At 38.6% G+C, this 26,329-nt stretch overlaps 1 long non-coding RNA gene across 1 annotated transcript; it reads right to left on the reverse strand.

Moving 5' to 3' along the window:
• Positions 1-537: 537 nt before the first annotated feature.
• On the reverse strand, positions 538-13,943 carry LOC103475038 (uncharacterized). Its single transcript, XR_535271.1, has 2 exons — positions 13,740-13,943; positions 538-680 (listed from the first exon to the last, which is right to left on the reverse strand). It is a non-coding gene; the product is annotated as an uncharacterized LOC103475038 (long non-coding RNA).
• Positions 13,944-26,329: the final 12,386 nt, after the last annotated feature.

The following is a 26,329-nucleotide window of genomic DNA, read 5'->3' on the forward strand; positions in this document are numbered from 1 at the left end:
AGAATCAATTCCTTTGTAATGAGATTGAATCAAACGTGTGACCGTGTGTAATGTGAATGGTTGCTCCGAGTAATTAACTCACAGAGAATTACTACCCAGCCTTGCAGTTTCCTCAGAGTGCTTTGAGCTCATTGTTTAGGTGTCTGGCTAACAAATTTAAGTTCATTTCTGTTTATGGGTTTTCTCGCTACTGAATTAGGAGGGTGTTTCTGTTTGGAATGAAACGGCAAATCCGTGTTAAATTAGGAGGTGTGTGGCGAGATCAAACATCAGAATTCGGGGAAAATCTTTTTAATAATAAATGTAAGCAGTGCATGTGCAAAAAGTGTGAATGCAGCGTTGTTAAAAAGTAAAGATGTTCACATATTTTCTTTATAAAATCATTTGTATTCAGGGGGGGGGGAATCTTCCAATCATCCTGCATGAATGCTTCCCTGATATATGCACCTTTGAACAATGAAACTTTGAAGAGGAAGAGAAGCCGTGGCATTACTGACCCATAATGAGGCATAAATAAAGCCAGTCTGAGTGGGCAGCTTGATTTGCACCTAGTCAACTTTTATGTGAATGCAGAAGTCTTGGAGTTAACCTTGTGCTGCTGGTCATTTTGCTCTTGGATAAGATGGGGTGAGTTCTGACCTCTGCTCCTCGGCTTCTTCCTGCCATCCAATCTCAGCGAACTGAAACAGTAAGAAAAATTTATTTTTCATGTCTACAGGCAAATATATACTTATTTTGGTGTCTAAAAGCATTTAAGCAAAGAAAATAACTCAAACTATAGTGAATTGCAAATGTATTTTCATGCCCTAAGGAACATACTTTAGTGTATTTTTGAGAGATTTTAAAGGATAAATGTCACATAATTGTAAACAAAACAAGGTTTTACGATTTTCTGAATTAAAATATGAAAAGAGCCATGCATTTCAATTCAGAATCCTTTACTCTAAAAACAGCACAAAAGCAAATTAACATCAGAAGTCACCTTATAAGGCTGACCTGTTTGTGATTTCATCTCACTTTAAATAAGGCTGTTCTGTGAAGCTCTAAGAGGAATATTAGTGAACAAAACCACAAATACAGAAATATAAAGTTGTGTCAAATTATAATGTAAGCTTAGATGTAAAACAAAATCCCAAACGATAAACGTCGCACAGAGAACTTGGTACATCAGCATCAACTGGAAGTGAAAGCCCAGAGACTGATTGTAACTCTGGGAGAGCAGCAGAGATCGGATTAGGCAGGAAACGGAGCTGTTGGCACGTTATGACAGCAACAGTCTTACTTCAGAGGCCACTTCAGATTCACTGCAAGACTGACTGCTACTGGAGATCCTTCCTAAACACTTTGTAAACATTCACAATTTAAACTGAATGAAACAATGTGGTGGCAGCATCGTGCTGTGGGACTGCAATGCGACAAGAACAGCAATGCAGATGGTCAGAGTTGATCGGAAAGGTTATGAAGCTAAATCTGAGACATTTCTGTCTGAAAAAGTAGCTAAAAACTGGAAGATAAACCAAAGATTTGGGAGGAGATTCCTTTACAAATCTATCATAAATAAGTTTGCTATTAAAATATGGCAAAATGATTCAATGCATTTCATTCTGAGAATCCATGTTTATTATCTCCCAGCTTAACCTCCATTTTGCTCCACATAGTTCAGATTGATGTCATCTGTATTCGTGTCAGAAGTTGCGTATTTCTCTGTCAGAAGGAAATGAGCGACTAATCCTCTGTCTGGATTCTCAAAAGCTTAATTGGGGTATTGTTCTCCTTTTTGTCTGGCCAGAGGGTGGAAGTTGTGATTCTCTATTTGACAGTGAATGCATCATTCATAGAAACTGTGATCCTCAAATTAAACCTCGTTTGATTTGAAGCCATTCAACAAAGATTTCCTGTGTTGTGCTATAAGCACCAACAGACGTTCGTATGTGATGGAGGGAAGAACTGAGTGAGTGTCGGTGGTGTAATGACTGGACAGCTGGTTGCCACAGTAATACCTGTAATTCAGTGTTTAATAAGCTACCTTGACAGATCACAACCAACTGCACGACCACATTTTATTGAAAGCAGATGTGTTTAAAATGTTCTGGTCCACTTGGCATTCACATATGCACTCGAATCACATCCGAGTTCACTTCAACCCAACTGAGACTTTTAGGGGAACCGCAAAGGAACCAGGACTTTCAACACAACTGAACTAAAGTTTGTCTAAAGCAGACTAAACAGGGCTGGTGTGAAAGAACCCCAAAACATTAATGAGTGAGTTTGACGTGGACGAACTGTAGTGGCCTGACATCCTTGGGATGAAACAGATACTGTGTGTGAAGCCTACTTCTCCAACATCCGTGTCTTCTGTATGAATAGCAAGGTTCTCCAACAGACACCCTCAAACGTTTTGTGGACCTAGATGAATGGAAGCTGTTTCAGATACAAAGAACGGTGCAAGAAAATATTAAATCCTTTGGAATAAAAACTGAAAACTCATTAAAGTTCCTGTGTGTGTAAAGCCAATACTATTGGAAATATAGTGTTTACAATTAATCTTAGCCATCTAAGCTACAGCTTGCTTTTTCATCAGTGTAATATCATCACTTTCAACTGACAGTTGGTCAATAATGTTTTGCTTCATTTTTTTTTTTTGCAGCCGTAGAGACCAGAAGCTCAGTGGGGCTTTTATTTCAAACAAAACCTGGATTTCAACTTCTGTTGTTGTATCCTGTTCAGAACTCGGTTACCAGGGACCATGTGGGCTCCTAAGTACAAGCAAATCTGTATCTATAAATTTTACATTGTGATTTAACTAAACCAAATTGCCATTTTCACATCTCAGCAGCTTTAAGCAGTGGAGCTGCCCTCACTTGACTGAAAGTGCAGCTGTCAGCTCAGCTGGGATTCAGTCCTAATCTGTTAACCCTGAAAGCAAGAATCTGAGTACGCTGCTGAAAGGACCACAGTTTGAATCCAAGTGGAATGCTAGAGCATACAGACGTTTGTTATTTTACGCTTTATAGCTCATCTTGTTAGAATACAATAAAATCATACAAAAAAAACGAAAAAAGAAAACTTCTACGAACGGCATTTCCTGTGGAAAAGCTTAAACTTAAAGGGGCTGGTTGATATGACGCTGATAAACCTGCATAAAAATGCTAACGTTTTATATTACCGTATAAAGACAAATTGTATTTAAAACAGAAAAAAGATAAATATTTCTAATAATGCAAAATAAATATAGCTTTGGTTGTTGCTGGTGTGGTTGGTGTACCTACATAGTCACAGAGCAGTTTGACTGAGATTTAATCAAACGATCATGTAGCAAAAATCTGGGAAGGTTCTCTGACATGAGTGAGAAGCTAGCATGCTAATGGCAAAGGTGCTACATGCTATAAGTAGCAGAAGCCAATTAAAATATATTTCTTTCTCCTTTGTGGTTTCAGTCGTTTTCTCACAGATTCCACAAAGTATTATGGTGACCAAACTCTCATAGCAATTTTGGGAGTTGTTAGTGATCCTGCTTGAACTAATAAGTATCAGAAAAAGAGCTCTTCACTTTGGTAAGGTAAAAAAAATAATGTCTACGTATGTGGAAACAGGATTCTGTCCCAACATTTGCTTTGTGGATGGAAGAAAAGTTTAACATAACTGCTTCTGGAGAAACAGAGACTGCATAATGAAGACAGAGGAGCTCAGTTTAATCAGACGTGACTTTACTCTGAAGCAAGAGAGCTTTAACAACCTTATGAAACTCACTACAGCAGTTTGAAGCTTTCAAATCCTTCTGTCTCTTTGCTTTTATTAATGGAGGTTTACAGCACATACATATGCACTTTGCTCAGTTTTGTGAAGTGTTCGGATGTGTGTTCTTATGTTTTTATGACACACTTAAAAACTAATAACCATATTTAATTTAAAGGCTGAAGCTGTGGGGAAAGCAGAGGAGATCTGGAAGGGAAACTTGAGAGAAAAGCAAAAATGAAGAAATAACATTAGGAAACACAAGAGTGACCAATAATTCACAAAGTAAACAGATCACAGTGCACCAGAGAATATATGAAAGTAGAAGATGAACGAAGTATTAAAACTTTAAACCAAGGCTTCCAAACTCCAGTTCTCAGGACTTCAACTTTTAGATCAGCTTCAACACAACTGAATCCAGTAATTCGGTCATTAGCTGGACTCTAGATCAGTGTTTCTCAACCTTTTTGGAGCCAGCACCCCCCTAGCCTTTATCCAGGTCCTTCACCGCCCCCCACCAAAGAATTTGTAGGCTACTTTGCACTGACTAATTTACTGTTATGGCCTGTAAGATATATTTATTCTCAGTATTAGATATGGTCTCAACAAACCTATGGTACTTCAACAATATTATTTTACCTTTTATAGTGTCTGTTTATTCTTGCCATACAGTCCTCCATATTAATTATTGCTCGAAAGATCTTGCCATACCAGTTTATATTTATTTTAGTTTCTTAGTTTATTCTTACATTTTGTTCTTCATTCATTTCCATTTAGTTTCCTTTGATTACTATTGCCCTCTCTTGGTTTATCGCTATGTCCACTTTAGTTTCTTTCCTGTTGCTAGATTTATTTTATTGTTTATTGACCATCAGTAATCTTCACTCTTCACCTGCTGCGCCGCCTAATCGTCGTGTGTTGATTTTTCACTGTTCAGCATTGGATTCTCTGTTTTTATGCCATAATTCACATCTAGTTCGTCGCTCCGTTTTATGTCCCGCTTCTCCTGTTTCAGAGTTTTGCGCAATGTGCGCGTCTTTTGTTTTAACCCCCTAAAGTGCAGGGCGGTCGGGAAACGTATTGATGGGGAAAAGGCAGAACCTTTTAAAACAACGGAAACAATTTCGGTATCCATCCATCCATTCATTCATCCATTTTCTTGCACCCTTGTCCCTCAGTGGGGTCGGGAGGGTTGCTGGTTCCCATCTCCAGCTAACGTTCCGGGCGAGAGGCGGGGTCACCCTGGACAGGTCGCCAGTCTGTCGCATAATTTTGGTATTCTGATCATTGAAATTTAAAAATTCTGTGGTACCGTTGTTCTTTCACACCCGTTTCATACCGGACCACTTACAGCACCGGTATTAACGCTATAAAATGAACGCTCTCTAACATGGCAATCCCATGGAGGGATTTTTTTATTTAAATGGGTTCATTTTTCAGAGGGATACACAGTGAGGGTATCGTGATTTTAGTTATTGCATGTTTATAAGAGTGATTTTCTGTTGTCCTTCCATGGTAGCGGGCAGCTTTCAAACGGAAATAAAACACTTTTTAATATAAGTTGCTGCTTTGACATGATCACAGAACTGCCAAAACATATGTACAAAAATCCTAAATAAAACATAAAATATTTGAAAATCGGACACCTGACAAGTGAATCACAGCACTGCGCCAGAAGCTGCTGAATAGAAGAAGAGCTGCCATCGATACAGTTGCAGCCAAGCATGTTTTAATGTTACACAATACAGTTTTACAAGTTGCTCAAAGTCTAAACTGGTATTGTTGTGCATTTAAGATGTAAAGTTTATCTTCGACCAATCGCCCCCCAAAGGCATCCCAGCTTCCCCCTTTTGTATAAATTTCTGCCAGCGCCCCCTGCCGTCCTCTGAACGCCCCCCGGGAGGCGATACCGCCCATGTTGAGAACCGCTACTCTAGACTGTAACTGCATGCCAAGGAGATAATTAGGTCATTTAATACGTTCATTGGGTCATTCCGTTTCTTTCTCTTTCATGTTTTTGAAAAGATTTTAAAGCACAGAACAATTTCAAGAAAAACTGTTGTGGTTTTCAAGACAAATTTTTTAAATCTCAAAAAAGTATTTTGCCAGTAACTGACCAGCCAAAAAACGCTAATAAGGTTCTTAGAGCAGGATGAACAAATCCAAAGCAAATTCTCATCACTTCTCTCTGCTCACCCAAGTTTTAAACCTTTTTCAGGTGCCTAAGTAACCACTACATTCATCTGCTGCTTCCTTGTGTTCGTGGTTATCGGTATTTTTGGGGCTCATAACTGCAGAATGTTTGCGTCTCAAATCACCCAAACCAGAATCATCCAGTGGAGTCAGCACACTGCTATCTGCACTGCTAAAATAACACACTCCGACTCCATTCAGCTGTGATTGCAAATAACAATCATAATTACCATGGCATAATCATATCCCTTAGCAATGACTGTCACCAGAGAAATACAATTTCTCTAATGTCACAACAAATCAGCTGGTTTCAAGAAAGGGGGCCAGCAGAAAGCAGGCGGGGTTGGACTTCACAATTGGGAAGATTCTCAGTCGTGCGTCGTGTAATTTTCAGCCCTGAAACAGCCCAGCCGGAATCCCTCTGCTTGGTTCCGTAATTTATAACTAAATATTTGGAAGGCATTTACCTATTGTTATCTTTAATCCCTCCCAAAAAAATCAGGCGAAAAGAATTCAGTCATTCTTCCAGCTCCACAGTTTATTGTTTCACCCCCTCAAACAAGCACTATTCAGGATTCCTCTAAAGAAAGAAGGGCTGCTGGGTGCTGCCAGTCACCCTGCTCCCTCTTTCTGAGAGGATTCCTCCTCATCTCCCAGGTGGCGTCCCATTTGTCCTGGAGTAATTCATTACCTGTTCATTCAGTAGTGACAACCCGTCAATTCCATCTGGCTGTGCGGTCTCCTGGGGGTCCACTAGCCCTCATATAATAAGGACAGCCACCAGGAAACATATTTGCTCACCCATTACCTCAATAACTATGTAATGATTGATTCCTTGTTGGATCATCCATGTTTCACAGCACAGCCAAGAGACGATTAAATGAGAGAGGCAGTGCTCACTCCAGTTATTCCCAGTGACAGATATAAGAGCCAAGCATACGGCCAAGAATTTGTGACCCGGACAGGTAATGTTTCACCAGGCGAAGTGTTTGTGAAGGTCTTCCTTTTAATACAAACAGATTTATTTTAAAATGAAAAATCTAGAAACTATCTACACTTTTTTCCCTAATTATCCCCAACTAAAAACTATTTTCCTGGTGGCTAAATGCAGTGGCTCATAAGACTATGTACACCTGTTCCACTTGTTTCTTAAAGTTGCAACAATAAACTTGAAATGAATTTGAATGTTTCTGAACTACACAAAATACAAAGAAGAGAAAGTAAGATAAAAAAACATTCAGCCCTGTTTATTCAATACTCTACAGTGTCTTTTGCCATGTCACTGTCAGCTTTACACATTTAGAAGCTGCATATTTTTGCTTGATTTTCTTGAACAATTTAAAACCATATGTCAATTTTATTCGAGTTTAAAATCTTGCTTTAATTTGTGCTCATGTGTCACAGAAACAATCTTCAAGGTGACCTTCTATGCTTCCTTGAACAGGTCAGGGTAGATCTATGCTCAATAAAAAAAACAGGTTCTTTACATTTTCTGCATCAAATCAATCTTAGATGACGAGATTTTGGTCTCAGCAGTTCTGCCTGTATTAGCAGCTCTTGTCACTTGTCACTCAAACGTGAAAATGGCAAATGCAAATAGATGCGTAGTTATATAACCATAGATCATTAGTATAGCCTCCTTCACAATAAACAACAATGCACCAAGTGGTTTCTGGATTGTAAGTCAACAACAAAACACTCTTCCAGCAGCCATTGTTCAGTACATATGGTGATAAAATAAATTGACCAAACTACTGGAGCACAGCTTGGGTTGCCAGGCGATGATGGGTGGTGCTCCATAGGGGTTGCTAGGTAACAAACTGGGCTTTGCTGAGATTGCTAGGTAATGGGCAGTGCCTCCTAATTTGTGATGTTTCATTCGGAAGGTTTTTGAAATGGCTCATTTGTCTTTAGAAGCAGTAGAATCCCAAATGGAAGTACAAAAATGTGAAAAATGTGAATTTTGTAGTTGCAGCACGATACTGTATATTTCTTTAGTTCTGTAGCTTATTGTACTTTTACACCAGTAGGTATGAGTAAAGTCAAAACAGGAAAATACTCAGCCAGAAGTTTTCTTTTAACATATGACGAATGACAGGAGCAAAGCGAATCCATCCAAGGACACGATGGTATTTAGCAGGGCTACAACACTGTGACAGGCTAACTGATAGGGCCACCTCAGGAGACGTTTTGTAGTCACCCACAGCAGACAGCACCCACCCGGAGTATCGCTTCAGAGGCCGGCAGCTGCGCCTGGCAGTCGGGCACACACTGTTTCCCCTTCCCTGTGGTAAGCCCGAGAAATGCACTTTCTACCCTGGACTTACATTTTCAATCAAATCTGTCCTTGATCACATTAGAATTCACTCGCCAAATCTGGACAAACATAAAAGGCTTCCCGTGGTGCCAATCACGCAATATTTTAGGAGTGCAACTTTCACTTTCATCTGGAGTGATTTTTAGTGGATGCAACAGTGGATTAAGTCTGTAAAAGCCCAGTATGAAAATGTTTCTGGCACAGCACTGGGCAGAGATACTGACACCCCTGGATTCCAGTCACAGCCACGAAATAAGAGTCAATGTCTTAAACCTTTAAAATGTTTTAATGAAATGTCTGAAGATATTGAAGAACTAAAAAAAAAGTGTAAACGCAAACACAGTTATTGTTATTCATTAAAAAAGTTTGACTATCCAATTTTCAGTCAACACTGACAAACTCAAATTGCATTTATAAACAAGCTGGAAGCTTTTAGTATACAGTTTGGTTCTGTCACTATTCCTCTAGTCTTTGTACAGGAGTGCTTATGCAACTGCACATTTCAGCTTTAGAGAGGTTTTCAATGGATTTAAGGTCAGACCCCGTAGCTGGTATGTTTTAAACGGGTCACCCTTTTCTCTCCGACCCTTCCTTTGTGCAGATGGAGTTGTTCTTTGGGTTGTAACACTAAAAGGCATGAAGGCCTTCACCTTTTCTCAAACTGAGTGACACATCTCACATTAAAGTGTCTGGGTTTATTATTTCCCTTTGATGCTCCCAGTGCATCCAGCAACATCGATACATCCTGCAGAAATATCTTCTCTGTTTCGGATACACATACAACACACACTAAGGTTCATAAGGGTTTAAGCACAACAAGGCTTCCTGATATGTCTAAAAAACATGATTTTTCAAGAAAGAAGAACTTTAAAAAGCCCTGCTTGCAATGACTACTGTGACGGCCAGCCACACAGGGTAAGGTCCACGCCTTATCATAAGTTGGCTTTCACTTTAGTTTGTTTTGTTGTTTAATTATCCTTTATTTTCTGTCTTCCACCTTACAATGTTTATATGGAGTGCACACATGTTAACAATGCAGGATTGAAATTTAATTATGTTGTATTAATATTGTTTTCTTTGTTTGAGTTACCTGGGTGTTTGGGCTCCCCTCTCTGGACCAAAGGAATGGCAAAGGGCTGAGGTTCCTGATATACATCTCATGGCCTTATTGGACTGAACCACCTGCGTCATGCTGGGGGGGGGGGGTTGTGGGTTTATTTCATTGTTTGGGTTAGTTGTTGGATTGGCAGCCATTTTGTTTTCCCCTATTATGTCTTCATAGTTTAGCTAAACTTGTATTTAAATCCCCTTGTGTCTTATGTGAGCAGGGCAGTTTGTTGTTGTGTCAGTTATGTCTTGAGTTCCGTAATTTATGTTGACCTCTTTTATTAGCATGCCCATTTAAATGCTATGTTAAACTTTTGTTCATATTTTTGGGTAAATAAAAACCCGCCTTTTTGAATTCAATACCTGTGGTCTGCATTTGTACTGTCTGGTCCCTGACAACTACATACGCATGAATTTCTTAATATCAAAACATTATATGCAGATCCTTGGAATGCAGTGGAGCAGGACCTATTTGTGGTTTTCATCATGGAGAATATCTAAAATATTTGAAAGAAAATGCAGCAAGGGAAGCTGAAATGTTCAGGTGCAATGCTACTTTATAAGCTTTTACCCTGTATTTGTAAAGTAGCCAATCATGAAGCACCTTTTATTTTCCTGTTGATATTTCTTTCTTGAACTTCCCAGATTGCTCATGACCAAATATGGAAATTAAGTGATGACACCATGCAGTGAGTTGGAGCAACTGTCAGAACTGCATACTACTTCCTGCTAATGCTGCTTTACTTGCTGAGGAACAACAGTGAGAACAACTGTAGATATGAGCTTCTGTAGTCTCGCTAAAATGGTTTTATCTGTGCATATTAATGCATATTATGGTATATTTGGTGTTTGGCAATGGTAGGCACTACTAACTAAAAAGTTAGTTGCACTGACCAGCACTAATTATAAACATTGGTTCTGCTAACGCTAAAGCACACTGTAATAATGGTCAAGCACTAATGATCAAGTGCTAACTTCAATCCAAATTATACTCTCTCTTGAAAGACAACAACTAATTTTCCATAATTACAATTTTTCTTGTTATGCCCTCAGATGTTGTATTTAGTTTTTGTTCTCTTTCTGTGTTTTATTTTGCTTCTGTATGGTGCTTGTTTGAAACAAAGTTACTGGGGGGAAAAGAGAGCATATGAGCTGCTGTGTAGACAGTCTTTACCCACTTCAAGAACAGCACTAATATATAAACGTCTAACTTAATGGAGATTTCTTAAGGTTTACAAAACAGCAAAGTAAATTAGTATTTCAGAATTTATCTGGCAAAATAACTTAGGAGAAGCTAAGTGCGCAAAATGTTTTCAAAGCTAGCAAATTGCTAAACGAGAAATCCACTAATGGCACATTAGCAGATTAATGGAAAAGTGCCATGTGTTAGTGTGTGAATTATTAAAATAGGTGGTCATAAGAGTTATTAGAGCAGGTCCCAAGTATCCAAAGAGTCTATCTATTACAGGAAACCTGATCGCAAGCTGCCCCTGCAAATACCAGGGATCTACTCTGCAACCCTTTCACTCGTTGTTACTTTATTTAATTCAGTATGTTTTGTTGGGATTTTATGGGGTAGATCAACACAAAGCAGCGCATGATTATGAAGTGGAAGAAAAATGATAAACTATTGAAAATAAAACTCAGTAAAGTATCCTGGCATTCTTATAGAGAAAAGCACAACATGCTGCTGGTCCCCTGCATAAAATATACAACATTTTGTGATTGTGACCTGACAAAACATAAAATATTTAAAAGTTAATAAGTACCTTTCAAGGATCTGTAAAGCTTTTATTTCACGCAGTAAAACCCTCCATCCTTCCGTTTTGTTGGTCAGCAATCTAAGACACTCGTTTAATTTAAGGAGTCCAACCAATGGACAGCGTTTTGCTCAGCCATTATGCTAAATGTCTACCTTATTGTTAGGACCATTTTGCTGATGTCATGGTTTTCTCGTTTAGGAGACAGCATTTAAATCTCTCCCTATCCTGCCTGTGCTGCACACCGCACCCTGCAGATAGATGCATGCACACAGGCAGCATTCTTCTGATTCTTTTTGCTCCCAGGACCGTGCATCTGGGACGTGTTCCAGCTCGACTAAAACTGATTAATAGTGGCTTTAATACCACAGAATGCTGATTGCAAACCCGGCATCTGCGTGTCCTGAAACATGCTCCTTCCAGTCTCATCATCGGGATGTGTGTTTTGGCGAAGTTAATGAATAAGTCATTAGGAGGTGACTATGATTGATGGGTTAGAAACAAACAAGCTAATATCAGCTGCTGCTGGAATCAGAGTCGAGACTATTCTGCCTACTCCAGGTGAAGCAACTGCAGACAGTGCAATGATTTCACCATATGTGCTTTGTTTGCCTTTGTTACAGAGTGTGATTTTGTTATTAGAAAGTGTCATTTTTTCTGTTTTATTAGTTAATGCGGAGATTTATTGTCTCTTTCCTTGCATTCATTCTTTTGCTTTTTACTTGAACTTGACTAAAATTCTCAATGACAAAACAAAGAGCTTTAGACTATTTACTTTCACCAATTATGTTGTGAAAAACTGCTGATTACTCAACACGAAGGACAAAAACGTGTAGGCTTTCCTTCATATGCATTAACTGCTTTTCTTAATCGTTGCTTTAGTCAAAGCAACTTGTTATTTCAGCCAGTTGTGACCCAGAATATCACATTTTCGTGCTGCACTAAAGGCCATAATTATTCATACCCCTGTCCGACTTAAAATAAAAATGATTTCCATTTAACAATTGGATTTGTTTCTGACAGAAAATGAGACGGAATCTTGTCAAAAGAGTAGTGAAAGAGGAGAGCCAAACCAGCATTTTAATTCACATTTTATCATTTCATTAACTGTCATGAGATGAATAAAAAAAAAAACTTTTGCAGCGTGATCAGTCTTTCCAGATCCAGCATCATTAATTGATCGTAATCCAGTATTTTTTTTGTGAAAAGTTCAGAAATACACCCCTCCAGAGATCCAGGTATTAAATGATGGTTTAGATCTACTAAGGGGTTTAATTTCTGCAGTATTATGGTTCTGGTGCTGAAAGCTGATGGATCAATAACAGTTCTGTATTTTGATTTCACCTCCTGGTTTTCTTTTGCACAGAATAAGAACATATAATCAGCACTAGGCTGGGAAATACCTTTCTTCTGTATTTTTAAATGAGCAAATTTAAAACTAAATGTAAACTTTTGAATAAATGTATTGCTGCAGTTATTTTGTTTGTTCCTCAGGTTATTAATTATTTAATCTGTAGCTGTAGAGCAAAGATAGCCTGACTGTTTCTGTTAGTCTTTATATTTGTTTTTGTGTTTTGCTTAGTTAATTATTTGTGAATACACAGTGATTGGATTAATAATAAATGCAATTTCTGAATCCAACAAGAACCCTAGTACAGGTTTATTTTATTTAACACTTACACCAATTCTGGTTTATTTAGATTGCTCTCTAAGTGATATTTCAAAACCTGCTTTTTGGATTTACTCAGGTTATATTTGATGATTTGAACAAAAAGGCAAAAACAGAAAAACTTTTTCAGATCACTACACACAGAAAGCTCCTCTTGCTTCTATAAGATGGGGATTACTTCCTCAAAAAATAGGATTCATCCTCCAGACTGAGATTTGATAGATTATGATACAGATTTTTCAAATACATCTGCTTAATGTTGCTACAAACATTGCAGATAATAAAACTTGGTGTGGAAAAACATGGAGCTACTTCAAATATTTATGACTGTCAGAAATATTCCTGTTTGACAGCAAAGAATATTTTCTAAAATTTGTTAGGAAAATGACAGGCGTCAATCATTTCCTGAACATTTGTTGGGTTCCGCAGAGGGCAACTCCTCGGGTCGGGGTTTTGAGAAAAGCATAAATATTTGATTATTTCAGTCCCCTAAGTTCAAGTTTAACTTGGGATCAGATTAATTTTTGCTTCACTGAACTGCAAACCAGCAAACAAAGCAAAAAACTTAGAAAACAGAAGCTGAACAGTGACAGAACGTAATTCTTTTTGACAGTCTGCTTGTGCATGTTTGAAAACATATTCTGTATTCATCGTCACTCCGCCTGATTTGTTATTGCATTTGTCTTTTCAGAAGATGCTGTTGAGATTTAAAATACCCCCTAGACCGTGAGGGATATGAAAATCTTGAAACGTGTTTTACAGTAGTGCAAACTCAACATTTTGCCCTCCCTAGGCTGTAATACAGCAGTGAAAGGTAATAAGCTGCTCTAAAGACAAGAATTCATGCAGAGACCAGCTGCTGAAATAGCTTTGAGTTGCATTACCGCCGGGCCCTTCAGCCGAACAATTTCCAATGAGTTACAGCTTTGTAAAACATAAACTCATAAAAAATTCTTACCCGGCTTTTTAAAGTGTCAATAAAATCTTGCGCAGTACTCTGCAGTCGTCTCCAACTAATATGTAGAACCAAAGTGACGCCGGTGAAGCGTGAGGATTTTAAAGGTTGCTGGTTGAAATCCTCAGATATATTCAGACACAAACAACTATTGTGTCCTCTGGAATGACTTTCCCAAGCCCTGAATGTTAATCCCGTCCCACACTGTGGCAGCACTGGAGAGCTTCCAGCTGTAACTGTGTTGGGAGCTGGTCGAGTGTGAAATAAGCGTCGCAGGAAGTGTTTCTGCACACACAGGAAACAAGTAAAGCTTTATTTAAGACTTAATCAAAGCAAAACAGACTCACAATTAACAGTGATATCAATCATAGTTTGGCATCAGCAGATCTCAGGTTGGGGTGGGGGATGCAAATTCTAGTTGCTTTATTTTACAAGACCTAGATGTATAGTGTGAAGGCTCCCTTTAAACAAAGCTGTAATGACCCGTTTGAGTAAAACTACCAAAGGTTTCCATACAGACTCCTTCTAATGAGATGTACTAACACAAAGTTTTTACTGGTAAACATGAAATGTTGGATTTTTTTTTTTTTTTTTAAATCAGCCATATTTAAGCTACTGGGAAGAATGGAGAGATTTAATCAAATTACCCCGAGAATTATAGCAACGGAAGCAAAGTTGCAAGTTCTATAAATGGTAAAGGCTCAAAGGCGAATGTTTTTCCTCTACAGATAGGCACAATATAAGGACAAAAATTACTTAAGCATAAATAAATGAAGTCAGATTTACTCAAACCTGCCTCAGGAATTATTAAGTACCTCACAGTGGGAATCCACAGACCCTGACAAAATGAACCTTGGCAGTTTCTGGGCTCTGGAACAAGACTGTGACTGGCAAGTGCCTGGCAAATGTATTCATATCCCTCAACGCCTTCTCCACCACGTGAAGGGAGAAAAATAGAAACCAAACACCGGCCTGAATTCACCCTCCCTGTGGGGAAAACATGGCTTTGGCAGCATCATGCTGTGCAGATGAAAGCTGGCCAGTGTCGACGGGAAGATGGGTGAAGCTGATTACAGAGCAACCCTGAAAGGACATTGTTAGAGACACATGTCCCAACCTGTCCACTGGATTACAGTAATACTATATGGATTATTATCCCTTTAATTCAAGGGAAGATTATTACAAAAAAAAAGGGAATCATTCACAATATTCCACATGTAGAGTAAATCCTCTCTGACTATGTTGCCAGGTCAGGACATGTGAGAATAAGACAGTGATACTAATAATACTTCAGAAAGTGTTTATACCAAGCTACTTTAATCATTCAAACACCAAGTACACCTTAACATGCATTAATACGCACAGTGGAAACCATATTAGCGTCACAGCAGAAACTAATACCTACCGTCTCCCTTATGTGGGCTCTGGCTGAGGGTACACACAATCTGTGGTGAAGAAAACGAATGGTAAGTACTTTTATTGCTCTTTATCTCATTCAGAGGACTCTAAAGCTCTTTTACATGACTACATTCAGTCATTCACACATGGTGGTAAGCTTACACTGTAGCCACAGTTGCCCTGCGGCGGTCTGACAGAAGACTGCCCTGTGAGGCTACCATGTAGCGCTGTCACACGGCCCTTTGACCACCAGCAGACAAGGCAGGTAAAGTGTCTTGCCAATGGACACAAAGACTGAGATTGGTTGGTTACAGGACAAACTCCTACCTTCTGTTTTATTTAGTTGAATTCAATGTGAAACTGGTCATTGGGTGGTTCGCTGCCAGCTACACAAACAGACAAGGATGCAAACCAAACTTGTCATTTTATCGTTTACCCTGTGATGAGGAAAGAAGACGATGGATGACAGTCGCCAGTCGTATGGACTGGCAGCCCTTGGTGGATTTGTGGATTTGCAACCAACACTTTTTACAAAGTAAGGAGATTAACAATCATGCGTACATAAGGTGCAATCAAATATTGCATGATAGAGAAGGTATGGAAAGAGGTCATGTCTATATTGGCATAACATCCGTTCAATACTCCCGTTCCTGACTTCCGATGCCCATCATGGAGCTTCAACACGATTAGTCATTGTAGCTAAAAAGTGTCAAGAAGCATGCCAACTAGCATTGCACAGATATTTCAGCTTCCCACACTGCTTTCAAATATTTTAGATACGCTACACAAAAAAATCTGAGAATTTGCATATTACCGGGTAGTAATTTGGATTAATTTTCCGTGGAAAAATGAACGAATAGGTGAGTCCATGAACACACAGGAGTTCACTGTACTCAAAAAACTGTTAGTGGAGAAAAGGTGGTTCTTCAAGCTATTGACTCAGCAAACTTGATCTCAGCAATAATGTGTTCATTTATCCTCTTACTTCTAATTATTGCACTCTATATGCATTTCTGTATCGCATAAAATCCCAATAACATACCAACAGTTTTGTGGCTGCAATCTTATGATACATAAATAAATTCAAAAAGCAAACTTTGGAAATGCAATGTACAATAAGTAATAAGGAAAGGTTAAAGTGTTCCTACTTATGTGCTTGAACAATAAAAAAATTAAGTCTCCACATTTAAATGTAATACTTTCAAATGCCACCCCTTGAAATGACTAAAGTCAGTGCTGAATAATTAATTGATGTTTTTGTCTGAAGGCAGAAGCTGTGAATTTGCACCGTGCAGATCCAGGGTGACTTTGAGGACTCTATAAGCACATCAATGCTTTTAGAAAGTGAAAAAAAATGGATATAACCCTAAATAAAAACTACCTGAGGAGTATTCTGTCATTGCTCATGGTTGTTAATAGGTTTTCAAGAGTGTCGCATCAAAATTTTGTGAAGCGCAGCCCACCAAACTTAAATAGATGAAAATAAATGTGCATATATCTTTTTTTTTTTTTTACTCTGACAGTAATGCATTTCAGTAGTAGGAGGAGGAGGCTGGTCTAGAGTATAAACCATTTTTATATCGTTTGCAAGTCACCCAGAAGTTCATTTAACTTCCTGTCACAGTTTGATGGTTGAAAACTCACACCGACTTGATTCCTTTTTCTCTTCTTCACATTAATAACCAACACAGGGTCTTATCTTCGTGCCCAACTTATTTATTTTACACCTCCCCTTTATCTGCGTAACAAGCTACCTTTAGTCTTCCCTCCTTGCCATGGAAACCTTCCTTACGGGACTCAACGGGAATTATTCACAGTCTCCTCGGGACTCTGACAAGGTCATGAGCATTTTGTCTCCCTACTCTCCTGGCTTCTGTTCTGAACCGTAATTGATTAGGTTAAGCAGCGAGAGAGGGAAGGTCACGCCTGCAGCGGGTGATCTGGAGCACTCAACAGCACGCGTGCCCACCGACACATGCTCTCCATCACCAGGAGACAACCACGGCGTGGACAGCAGGATCCACACTTTGAAATGTATCGCTTCACAATTAGGGTTCAGCTGCAAGACGTTCAGGTTTTATGCAATGCGAGCCAGTTACATTCATTGAAGATTCACTTGAACAACTGATTAAAAATAAATCTGTTGGATTAATGTTTCATTAGAAATTTCTAATGAAAATTTTAAGATTTTTTTGTGTATTTATGAGGAATGTGATTATTTACACCAACAGCACTACAAATTTAATTTTGAGAAAGTACTTTCACTTGTACTTGCTAATTATTTCAATAAACACATCTTGCAACTAACGATGGCAGCACTGATTTTTACTTTGCAGCTACAACTTAAAGGGAGGGTTTTCGTTCAAAAGATTCAAACTGATCAAAGTCTATGATCTATGAAACATTTATCATTTCAGAGGGTTAAAATAATGGCTTTGTGGTCTGATTCTGAATCTTAATACTCATGTCAGGCTAAAAGTGGAAAAGAGAAACAAGAGGAGGGGAGAAACTCAAAATACCAAAACTAGTTTGATCCTTTTGCACAAACTGTCTAGACTCTTTCTGTGATTTAGTTTATTACCTGTCAGGTTTTACGAGTCAATCTGCTGGTTTGAGTTGGACTCACAGCTCACATTTCCTGCTGTATCTGTAAACACTCAGTTCTTAGACACAGCAACCCAGATGGCATTAATACATTTTGATATAAATCTTGCCTTTAACTTTCGTTTTTCAGTGCTCTTGGTGCCAGCCAAAGACTATTTGGTTATGACTGTAAGCGCGCACAAGCACAGCTTGCTGCTTAATAACTTAGGGTGGAAACATTAGGGCATCTGGCAGGAGACACCAAGATAAATAAAATGATTTGGTTGGTTAAACTGTCTCCATACAATACAATCCTCCTCCAAAATCTTAGATTATAACATAAGAAGGATCGATACACTGGATAGACGTTTATAATGCCCTAATTTGGCTTTTGGAAAAGCAAAGTGGTTCCTCAAAGAACAAGTTAAGAACTGCCTAAACAACAGCTCTAATTAACGACTCGAACCACGTTGGTGAAAATTTCCTATTGGAAACTGGCTGCTGCTGGCTTTGGATCAAGCCTCTTGGATGTCTGGGTAATTCCCCGCTTTGGATTCAGAGCAGGGAACTTCTCAAAGGAAGTCTCCAAGTGACGCTGGACACAAGTCCGAAATGTGGAGCAAAAAATTAGAATTCTGCACAGCTTTTCACAAAAGTAACCAAATGCAACATGCATCATGTCATAGGATGGAAACGAAAACAACAGCGTGAACAATCCTGGCCAAGATTCTGTTTTACTGAATCTGGTTTATTGAACAGCTTTTCTTCCTGCAGTGTGAGATGTCAAGAGTCGCTGATCAACCAATCAGGGCAGAGCTGTGGTTAGCGCTGCTGTGTCACTTTAGGCAGCAAACGAAATGGATACCTGTGTTGTTTTTTTCTAAATGGGACTTTATAAAAAGTCTTCATTTGCGTCATAACAAATACCTTTAAAGTCAGAGGGTTGTTTTCAGATTTAACATAGTGAAAATGTATTGATTGTATGGTTTAAAGCAGCAGCATGTAACTTTAATTTTAAAAGAAAAGTTTTCTAACATGTTTGTCAAAACCAACACGATATTGTGACAGTATCATGAGACAAAATGTGAAAAAAAATTATGATAAAAAAATTGAGCTCCTCTGACTTCCCCCAGTGCTACAAGCGCTACAGAAACACACAGTTCAGTCAAAATGTGAACGGGCAAACAGAGCCAGGAGAAGGTTTTAGGGCTGTCAATCATCCTTGTGTACAACCCCCACTTTTGTTGTACACAAACAGTTTTCCTGTAATGGCAAGTTACACATTTTACTAGCACGCACCTGGGGTTGATTAACAGCAACGAGACCCTCTTCCTGGCTCTGATTGGTTGTTTTTGACCGGGAACAGCGTATTTATTCAGACAGCAGTTCTGGGAGCAGGAGGAGGAGCGTGATCTTTTCACAGATTATCCATCTCATTTAATATGTTTTATCAAATATATTAAAAAAACAGATTTTGTGTGTTAAAGTTACATGCTGTAGCTTTAATAGAATAGTCTTTACTTCAAATGAAGTAACTTTAGGTTATTTGAAAATGTATTAGTTTTTCTAAAGACTAAAAACTAATCTAAAATCTTCCACAAAATATTCTGAAAAAAAAGAAAGTACTTTTTGTAGCACAATACCTGCTGAGGTTGCAAAAATGCTGAATAGCTCCATGGGGATGAGAAGTTGCTGTGACTAAATCTAAAAGTCCAGAAAGGACATTCTGTGGAGACTTGGAAGAAAACACTGCATGCAGGGGAAAGGCCAAACTGGATTTTTATTTATGTGCACCAAATGCAGCTACTTGATAAATAATTATTCTTATTTCTGTTTAATGTGGACATTGCAATAGAACCGATCAAGTCAAACGTTATAGAGAACAGCTTAAAAATAAAGCCCAGAACTCACATATTGTGAGGTGGATTGGAAAGAATGCAGAGCTCCATTTGTGCTGCTCGGGTGGCTCTGAATAAGCCTGACTTCATTAGTCGGCCCAGAATTGTTCTAGAGCGGCATAAAAAAAAACCTCACCAATTTGACACAGGCAGACTGGATGAGGGTACAGTAAAATCTGTGGGAAGATCTGAATGTTGTTTCCTTTTTTTCTTATTCTTCCTTATCTCTTTGTATGGAAGTCAGTCAGCCAACACAGCAAATCCAAAAGCAGCAGCTTGCTGGCCCAGGTTGATACCATTCAGAATGGAATATCAAAAACTGGAAATGCTCACAGTGTGAGCAAGCACAAAATAGGAGAATCCAGCATAAGCATACAAAATATATATTTTTCTCTGTTGAAGAGACGTTGACATTTCTGGTCTCAGACGGTGTTCCTGGAGAGATTTTTAAGATATAGAGTGGAGAACCAAAGAAATAGTAAGATATTGTGCAACATAAGGGGGTGGCCTAAATGGAAAACTGAGCATGGGGTTGCCTTTCATCCACGTCTCAGTAAAGCTTATTCAAACAAAGCAAAAAAAAAATTCAATAATAAAAAATAATAAAAAAAACAGGAAGAGGGATGATCAGTCCTCTGGAGGCTTTATTTTCACTCGGAGTAGTCAAGCAAAGAATAGACGTATTTTCTGTTGGAAATGTTGTTTGGCATAAACAATTTGACTTTATTTATAGTTTCACGTACATCTGTTATTCTGCTTGAGATGCCTCTTTCAGATTCAAGCTGCACGCTGCTGGATTCTGGCTTTCACTTATTTGCACTGGTTTGAATTGTGAACAAGAAAATAAGGTTTGGATAAGATGTTTACTAAGGTATGGAGAAATTAGTTGGCACCTTTTAAATTAGTTTTTTGTCTTAAATCTACATAAGCAGTGGAGAAAAACAATATTATAGGAAATATTTGTAATGAACAATCACTGATACCCCTACCAACCTCATTTTTAAAACACTTGTACGGTTTAAAGTTTATCACAGCTTCTAGTACAATTTGTAAGCCATGACTTTCTGATTCCCATGGTTATGAATATGGCATGACACACATGCTAATTTATTTCGGCTGCTAAGTTAAGGACCTTTACTCACATGGCTCTGCACCACGCAGTGAGCAAGATTACAAGAGTTTTAAGGAGGACCTCCAACACTCACTGTCACATAATGACATCTTAGGGTCAATTTCACTTGGCAGATCTTGATGCTCAATTTAGATTTTTTTTGCTGAAATCATTAATTATTTTTTTCGTTTTTTTTTTCTGTGGACAGATAGGTAACTGAGTTAATACCAGATATAAAGGTGACATTAATTGGATTTTTGTTGTTGTTTGTGAATTGAACTTAAGAGGATTACGACCACAGAAAAGAGAAAGAACTCTGACTTTTTTCCACAAAATTCTGACTTTTACGTCAGAATTTTGTAACATGATATCAAAAATACAAATAAATAACCAAACATTCTTGGGTATATGTTATCTTACTATGTGAAAATAATCACAATTGTTTCTTCCTTGTTGTCGGATCTGTAAACCTGCACTTTATCCACACTGAAAGCTTGTCCCAAATGTATTTGTAATATCCGAGTTTTAAGTCAAGATTAGCCCGGTGGTACATAAACCATTTAAACATTTCTGATTCTGAGAAAAAAGAGTGAATGTTTTAATCTTGAGTAGTACAGGAAAAGACTTGAGTGCTTTTTTGTTGGAAAATTGGTTATAGAAAGTGTTAACAGCATAGTTATCAACCTGTGACTTTGTAGAAACTATTTCTCAAGATGTGATTATTTCACTCACTGAATAAATGCAATAAAATAAAAGGTGGTAGTTTTGAAAAAGTTTCAGTGTGATATTATGCTAATGCCACAGAAGATTAAATTATTTACAGTTTTTTTTTTATTTTCGTTTTACACGTCTTCTTCACGGGTGCATTGACATCAAATTTGTCTGTACCTGTGGCAAACTTTGCAAAATAAAAACAAAAACATAAGTGAACATAAGCTGAGGTCCCTTTGCTTTCTTCTGCTGTGAAGTTGTGGCTTTACTGTGTCCTTTGTTTCTTTATCATGCAGATTTCAGCAAAGCAGCTGAAGGGACTTTTGCTCAGTTTGAGAATTCCTGGAGCAACCTTTGTGAGGCGGGTGTTATTTATGTCCCTCTGCATCCCCACTTGATTAGTTGTGTCAGTTGGATGCATAGCCGTAATTGTCCTAATTGTTTTAAATGGCCAAGGGGTATTTGTGGTGAGGCTCGCTCAGTTTTTCACCAATCTTTTCTTTCGTTTTCTTAATGCAAAGGCTTTGAATTTTTGTACAGCTCGATCATCATATATTAGAGGCTTTAGGCTGAATTGATACAGATTTACCTTAATATAACAGAGTAAAGATCTCATATTTATTTATAATGTAAAGTCTTGTCTTACTAGAACTTAGTGAATCAATACACAGGATAAAACAGCATTTATGTGATAATCCATGGAACCACAGGCATTTTACACTTTTGTACCATGTGAATTATTAATTGCTCATTCATTTGAATTCAGCTGCTGTTTTTAATTCGGTCTGGCTGACCAAGGATCAGCACGACTCAGAGTCAAGATATATGAAATGCCGAACTAACAGCTGCATGCGAATGAGGAGCGGGGGCTCCGCCATCCGAATGCAGGGAGCAGCTTGGAGAGAGGCAGGCCGGAGCGATGATGAGTCCATCCCTTGCGAATAAATTGGGGTTGACTTTGTGAGGGCCTTGAAGGAAGGGAAAAGGAATAGAATGAGAATGTGCTGTTGCTACGCTGCAGGATTATATTCATGGAAGATGAGGGACGGTGGTAAGTGGGGGAGGCCGTGAAGCTTCATGAAACCCGAGCGCAGGGAAAATGCAGATGACCCCAAACGACGGCCTGGCTTCACCGTAACAGCAAAATCATATTCAAATGGTTGAAAAACTCTCCTCTCCGTCGTCTTGCAAGGTTGATGAGCTTTGTTTATTAATATAAACAAATAAATCATTCAAATCAGTTTGGCACAGCAAGTCGTCACTTTCCCGTTAAAAGATTTATGTAAACGATTTAAAGAAGCAAAGCAACAGGCCATTTCAGATACAAAAAAATAGTAAGAGCCTTTAATGGCCCAGAAAGGGGAAATTCGGGTGTAACAGCAGCACCAGATATACAGATTCACAGGAAAAGTTATTAAAGTCTTAAAACACCATATAAAACACAAGATTAACAATAACAGATCGAGGTTTATGTTGCATAAAAATATAAAATGCTCATATTTTAATTTGTAATTATCAGAAAACACTAAGAATAAATAACACAACCAATAAATATTTTTTATAGATTACAGTACATTACAAGATTGCATTGTGCCCTTGTTTATATCTTTAATAGTTTTGTCTTTAATTCTATAAAGACAAAATATGTCTGGTGGTCCAGCTCTGATTTACATAACTTGCTAAATTGCGGGTTTGAATATTGCAAAACTTTCTTATAACAAAATACAGCTGAAGAAAGAAATTACTAATGAAATATCTCACATATGCATAGTTATATGCTCTGTATAGAGATTTTCCTTAGCTTTGAATGTACATCTCACTATTTCGTAATTTATCAGTTTATTAAACTCTGAAAGCTGAGAGGCTGTTAATATTCTGTCCTAAAATGCGGTTAGATGGGCCCTTTTTTATTTTGAGCACCTGCCCCTTTAGTGGTCTCTGCACGGCCCTGCCATCGATATTCCTCAATCAATGGACAGCAATGGTGCAGGTGTGGCGCACAATAAGTCGCGTAATGTTCAGTCATTTATCCATCAATCCTGCTGCCTCGCGCTCTGTCCTTCTCTCGCACTTCCCGCTACTTAGCAGTGGGTGTCAGGTTACATTGTGTTGCATCCAATGTTATCGGAAAAAAGAGATTCATGCGCTTAATGTCAGATTTCTCATAACTATTTCTTGAATTCATAGTCACCAGCTGGGGTGGCAACGTGGCAAGGCTCTCATTTGGTGGTGGCAACTGCCACCCCACGCCACCCCAGTAGATCCGCCCCTGGACCGAACTAAACACAGGAACAAGAGAGACTGGTGAAACCTCTGAATCCCAGTAGGCCCAGTTTGAACCCATCTTCATGATGAGCTCCTAGGAAGGAGGCGTTGYCTCTGAAAGCAGCCAAAGACCTGAACTGTGACGTTCAGGAAGTAGCAGATAAAAAACTTAAAGTAGGATGTGGCTCCAGATTCTGGAGCCACATCCTGATCACATCAAGAGACAAAGCTTCACTCCACATGGAGCAAACAGCTCTGATGCTGCTTCTGTGTCTCTGCAGATCAGGTAGGACTCCACTTTCATCAAACACTAATATTCACTAGAGTTCAAATTAAAAATGATCTGCTGATAAACATGTTAAATGTTCCAAACTAAAAAACTGGAAACTGTTTCTGGTCTAAGATCATAGAGCTGCTACACAGTTAGTGATGTTTATATTGTGTACTTGCTGCTGAGGAGACAATAAAAACAAGAATTGTTGGTTTTTGTATTTTAATGCTGCGACACACTGGCGACTTGTCCAGGGTGACTCCGCCTCTCGCCCGAAACGTTAGCTGGAGATGGACACCAGCACCCCTGCCGACCCCACTGAGGGACAAGAGTGCAAGAAGATGGATGGATGGATGGATGGATGGATGGATGGATGGATGGATGGATGGATGGATGGATGGATGGATGGGTGTATTTTAATGATGTAAAACAGAACTACCTTGTTGCTGAAATGAGCTGTAAAATAAATCTGATTGGTTGGTTGATAAGGAGAAGCAGCAGAAACTCTGTGCAGTAAACAGGTGGAGCCTCATAATTAATTCTGCAGTAATGATTTGTTCAGATGGCTGTTTTTTTATATCAGTGGTTTGAAAACTGATGAGAGACATGAGTTACTATTTGAATCAGATCAGATGAAATGACAGGCAGGACTTTCTGAAGAAAAGCTGTGGGTGTGATATCAAGACAGCAGGAAGAGGAGCTGAATTTGGCGACCTTCAAAGTTTTTATAGTTGAATATTTGAAATTGTGTCTTTTATTCTGCCTTTGTTATGTTCAGGTACAGCATTGATATTGGATTTAGTGTGGATGTGCAGATTAATCCTCTAAGTTTTTAATTTCCTCTAAAGAAATGTGCAGGCCGTGTTTGATTGCTGGTTTGTGAGCCTGTCAACTGTGGCAAATAAAACTCAATCATTGTTCATGGTTTATGCAAAGAGCGTTTCCCTTGAATGTTTTAGTTGAGTCTTTTTTTTTTTAAGATTTTTTTGGCTCTACTGACCTTTATTTGATAGCTAATTGACAGGAAAGTGGGTAATGAGAGAAGGGGGAAGACATGCAGCAAAGGTTGCCACGGCCAGGAATCGAACCTGCGACAAGGACTAAGGCCTCCATATGTGGGTTGTGCTTAACCACAGCACACCCGTTTTATTTCAGTCTTTATAGATTTCATAATAAATGTGAAGCTGAGTTTTACTCCATTTACGTTCGGTTCTACCACAGAGTCGTCTTGCAGATCTAACTGTTGGCACATATTTTGTTCCTACGAGACACAACCTTCACTTTAGTGGGAGCAATTAAATCAATGATAATCTGAGATGTTAGGGTGGAAGTTATCTAGCAGCTCATCTACAGGTTGCAGCATGAAGGCGAAGTGGGGAAATATAACTGATTAAAGTTTCTGCTGTGTTTCARYAGAAGATTTTATGACAGAAGCTGTTTGGCTTAATGAGTCGATGGTTATTGTGGTTTCAAACATAACAGAGCAATAATCAGACAGGGAGACATCAGTTACAGGAAATATTCACACCTTACTGATGACCAGGGCCGTAATGTGACCTCGATTGTGTGTTCCTGGGTCAACAAGCTGAATTAAACCAAAAYGATCAAGAATATCAGCTTTTAATCTCCTCCGTCTTCAGGCTCGTCAACAAGGATGTTGAAATCTCCCACAATTATCTAACAGTCATGATCAATGCATGTAACAGATAAAACCATTAAAGTCAATAAAGATGTTTTCCACATATGATGGGATTTTGTATAGAGTTAGCATCAGAGCTCATTTATGGCCTTTTACCTGAATTCCCAGATATTTAAGTTAAAATAACCTAAATCAACCTTCTTCCAGTTTTTATGAATCTGATATATTGTAGCAACCCCTCCTCAGATTTCATGTTTTCTATTCTCACTTAAAAATTGTAATTAAAAATCACTGATTCAATTAGTTCAGATGAGTCATTATTGATATCCAGCCATGTTTCTGTCAGGAACATCAACATTCTGCTCAGTGATGGAGTCAGTAACTAATAGTCCTCTTGCTGACAGACATCTGAAGTTCAGCAGAACCAGTTTAGTGACTTGGTGGCAGAGAGTTCATAAATTTAAGCTTTGATCTTAGACGGCTGCATTCAGTGTTTCTGGTTCTGGTTCTGTTCCGATTTCGCTTAGTGATCGGTCCAGATGGGTCCAGTTCCTACTACTGGGGGGTCAGACTCATTCTGGAGGAAGACAGATGTTAAGCTAATGTCTGGAACCGGATCTCAGGCTGCTGAGGCACATAATGATGATCGCTCTGCAGTCAGAACCAGAATCAGAACCAGAACCAAAACCAGAATCAGAACCAGAATCAGAACCAGAA

Source organism: Poecilia reticulata, linkage group LG13 (assembly GCF_000633615.1).
Source record: "Poecilia reticulata strain Guanapo linkage group LG13, Guppy_female_1.0+MT, whole genome shotgun sequence".
Lineage (NCBI taxonomy): Eukaryota > Metazoa > Chordata > Actinopteri > Cyprinodontiformes > Poeciliidae > Poecilia > Poecilia reticulata.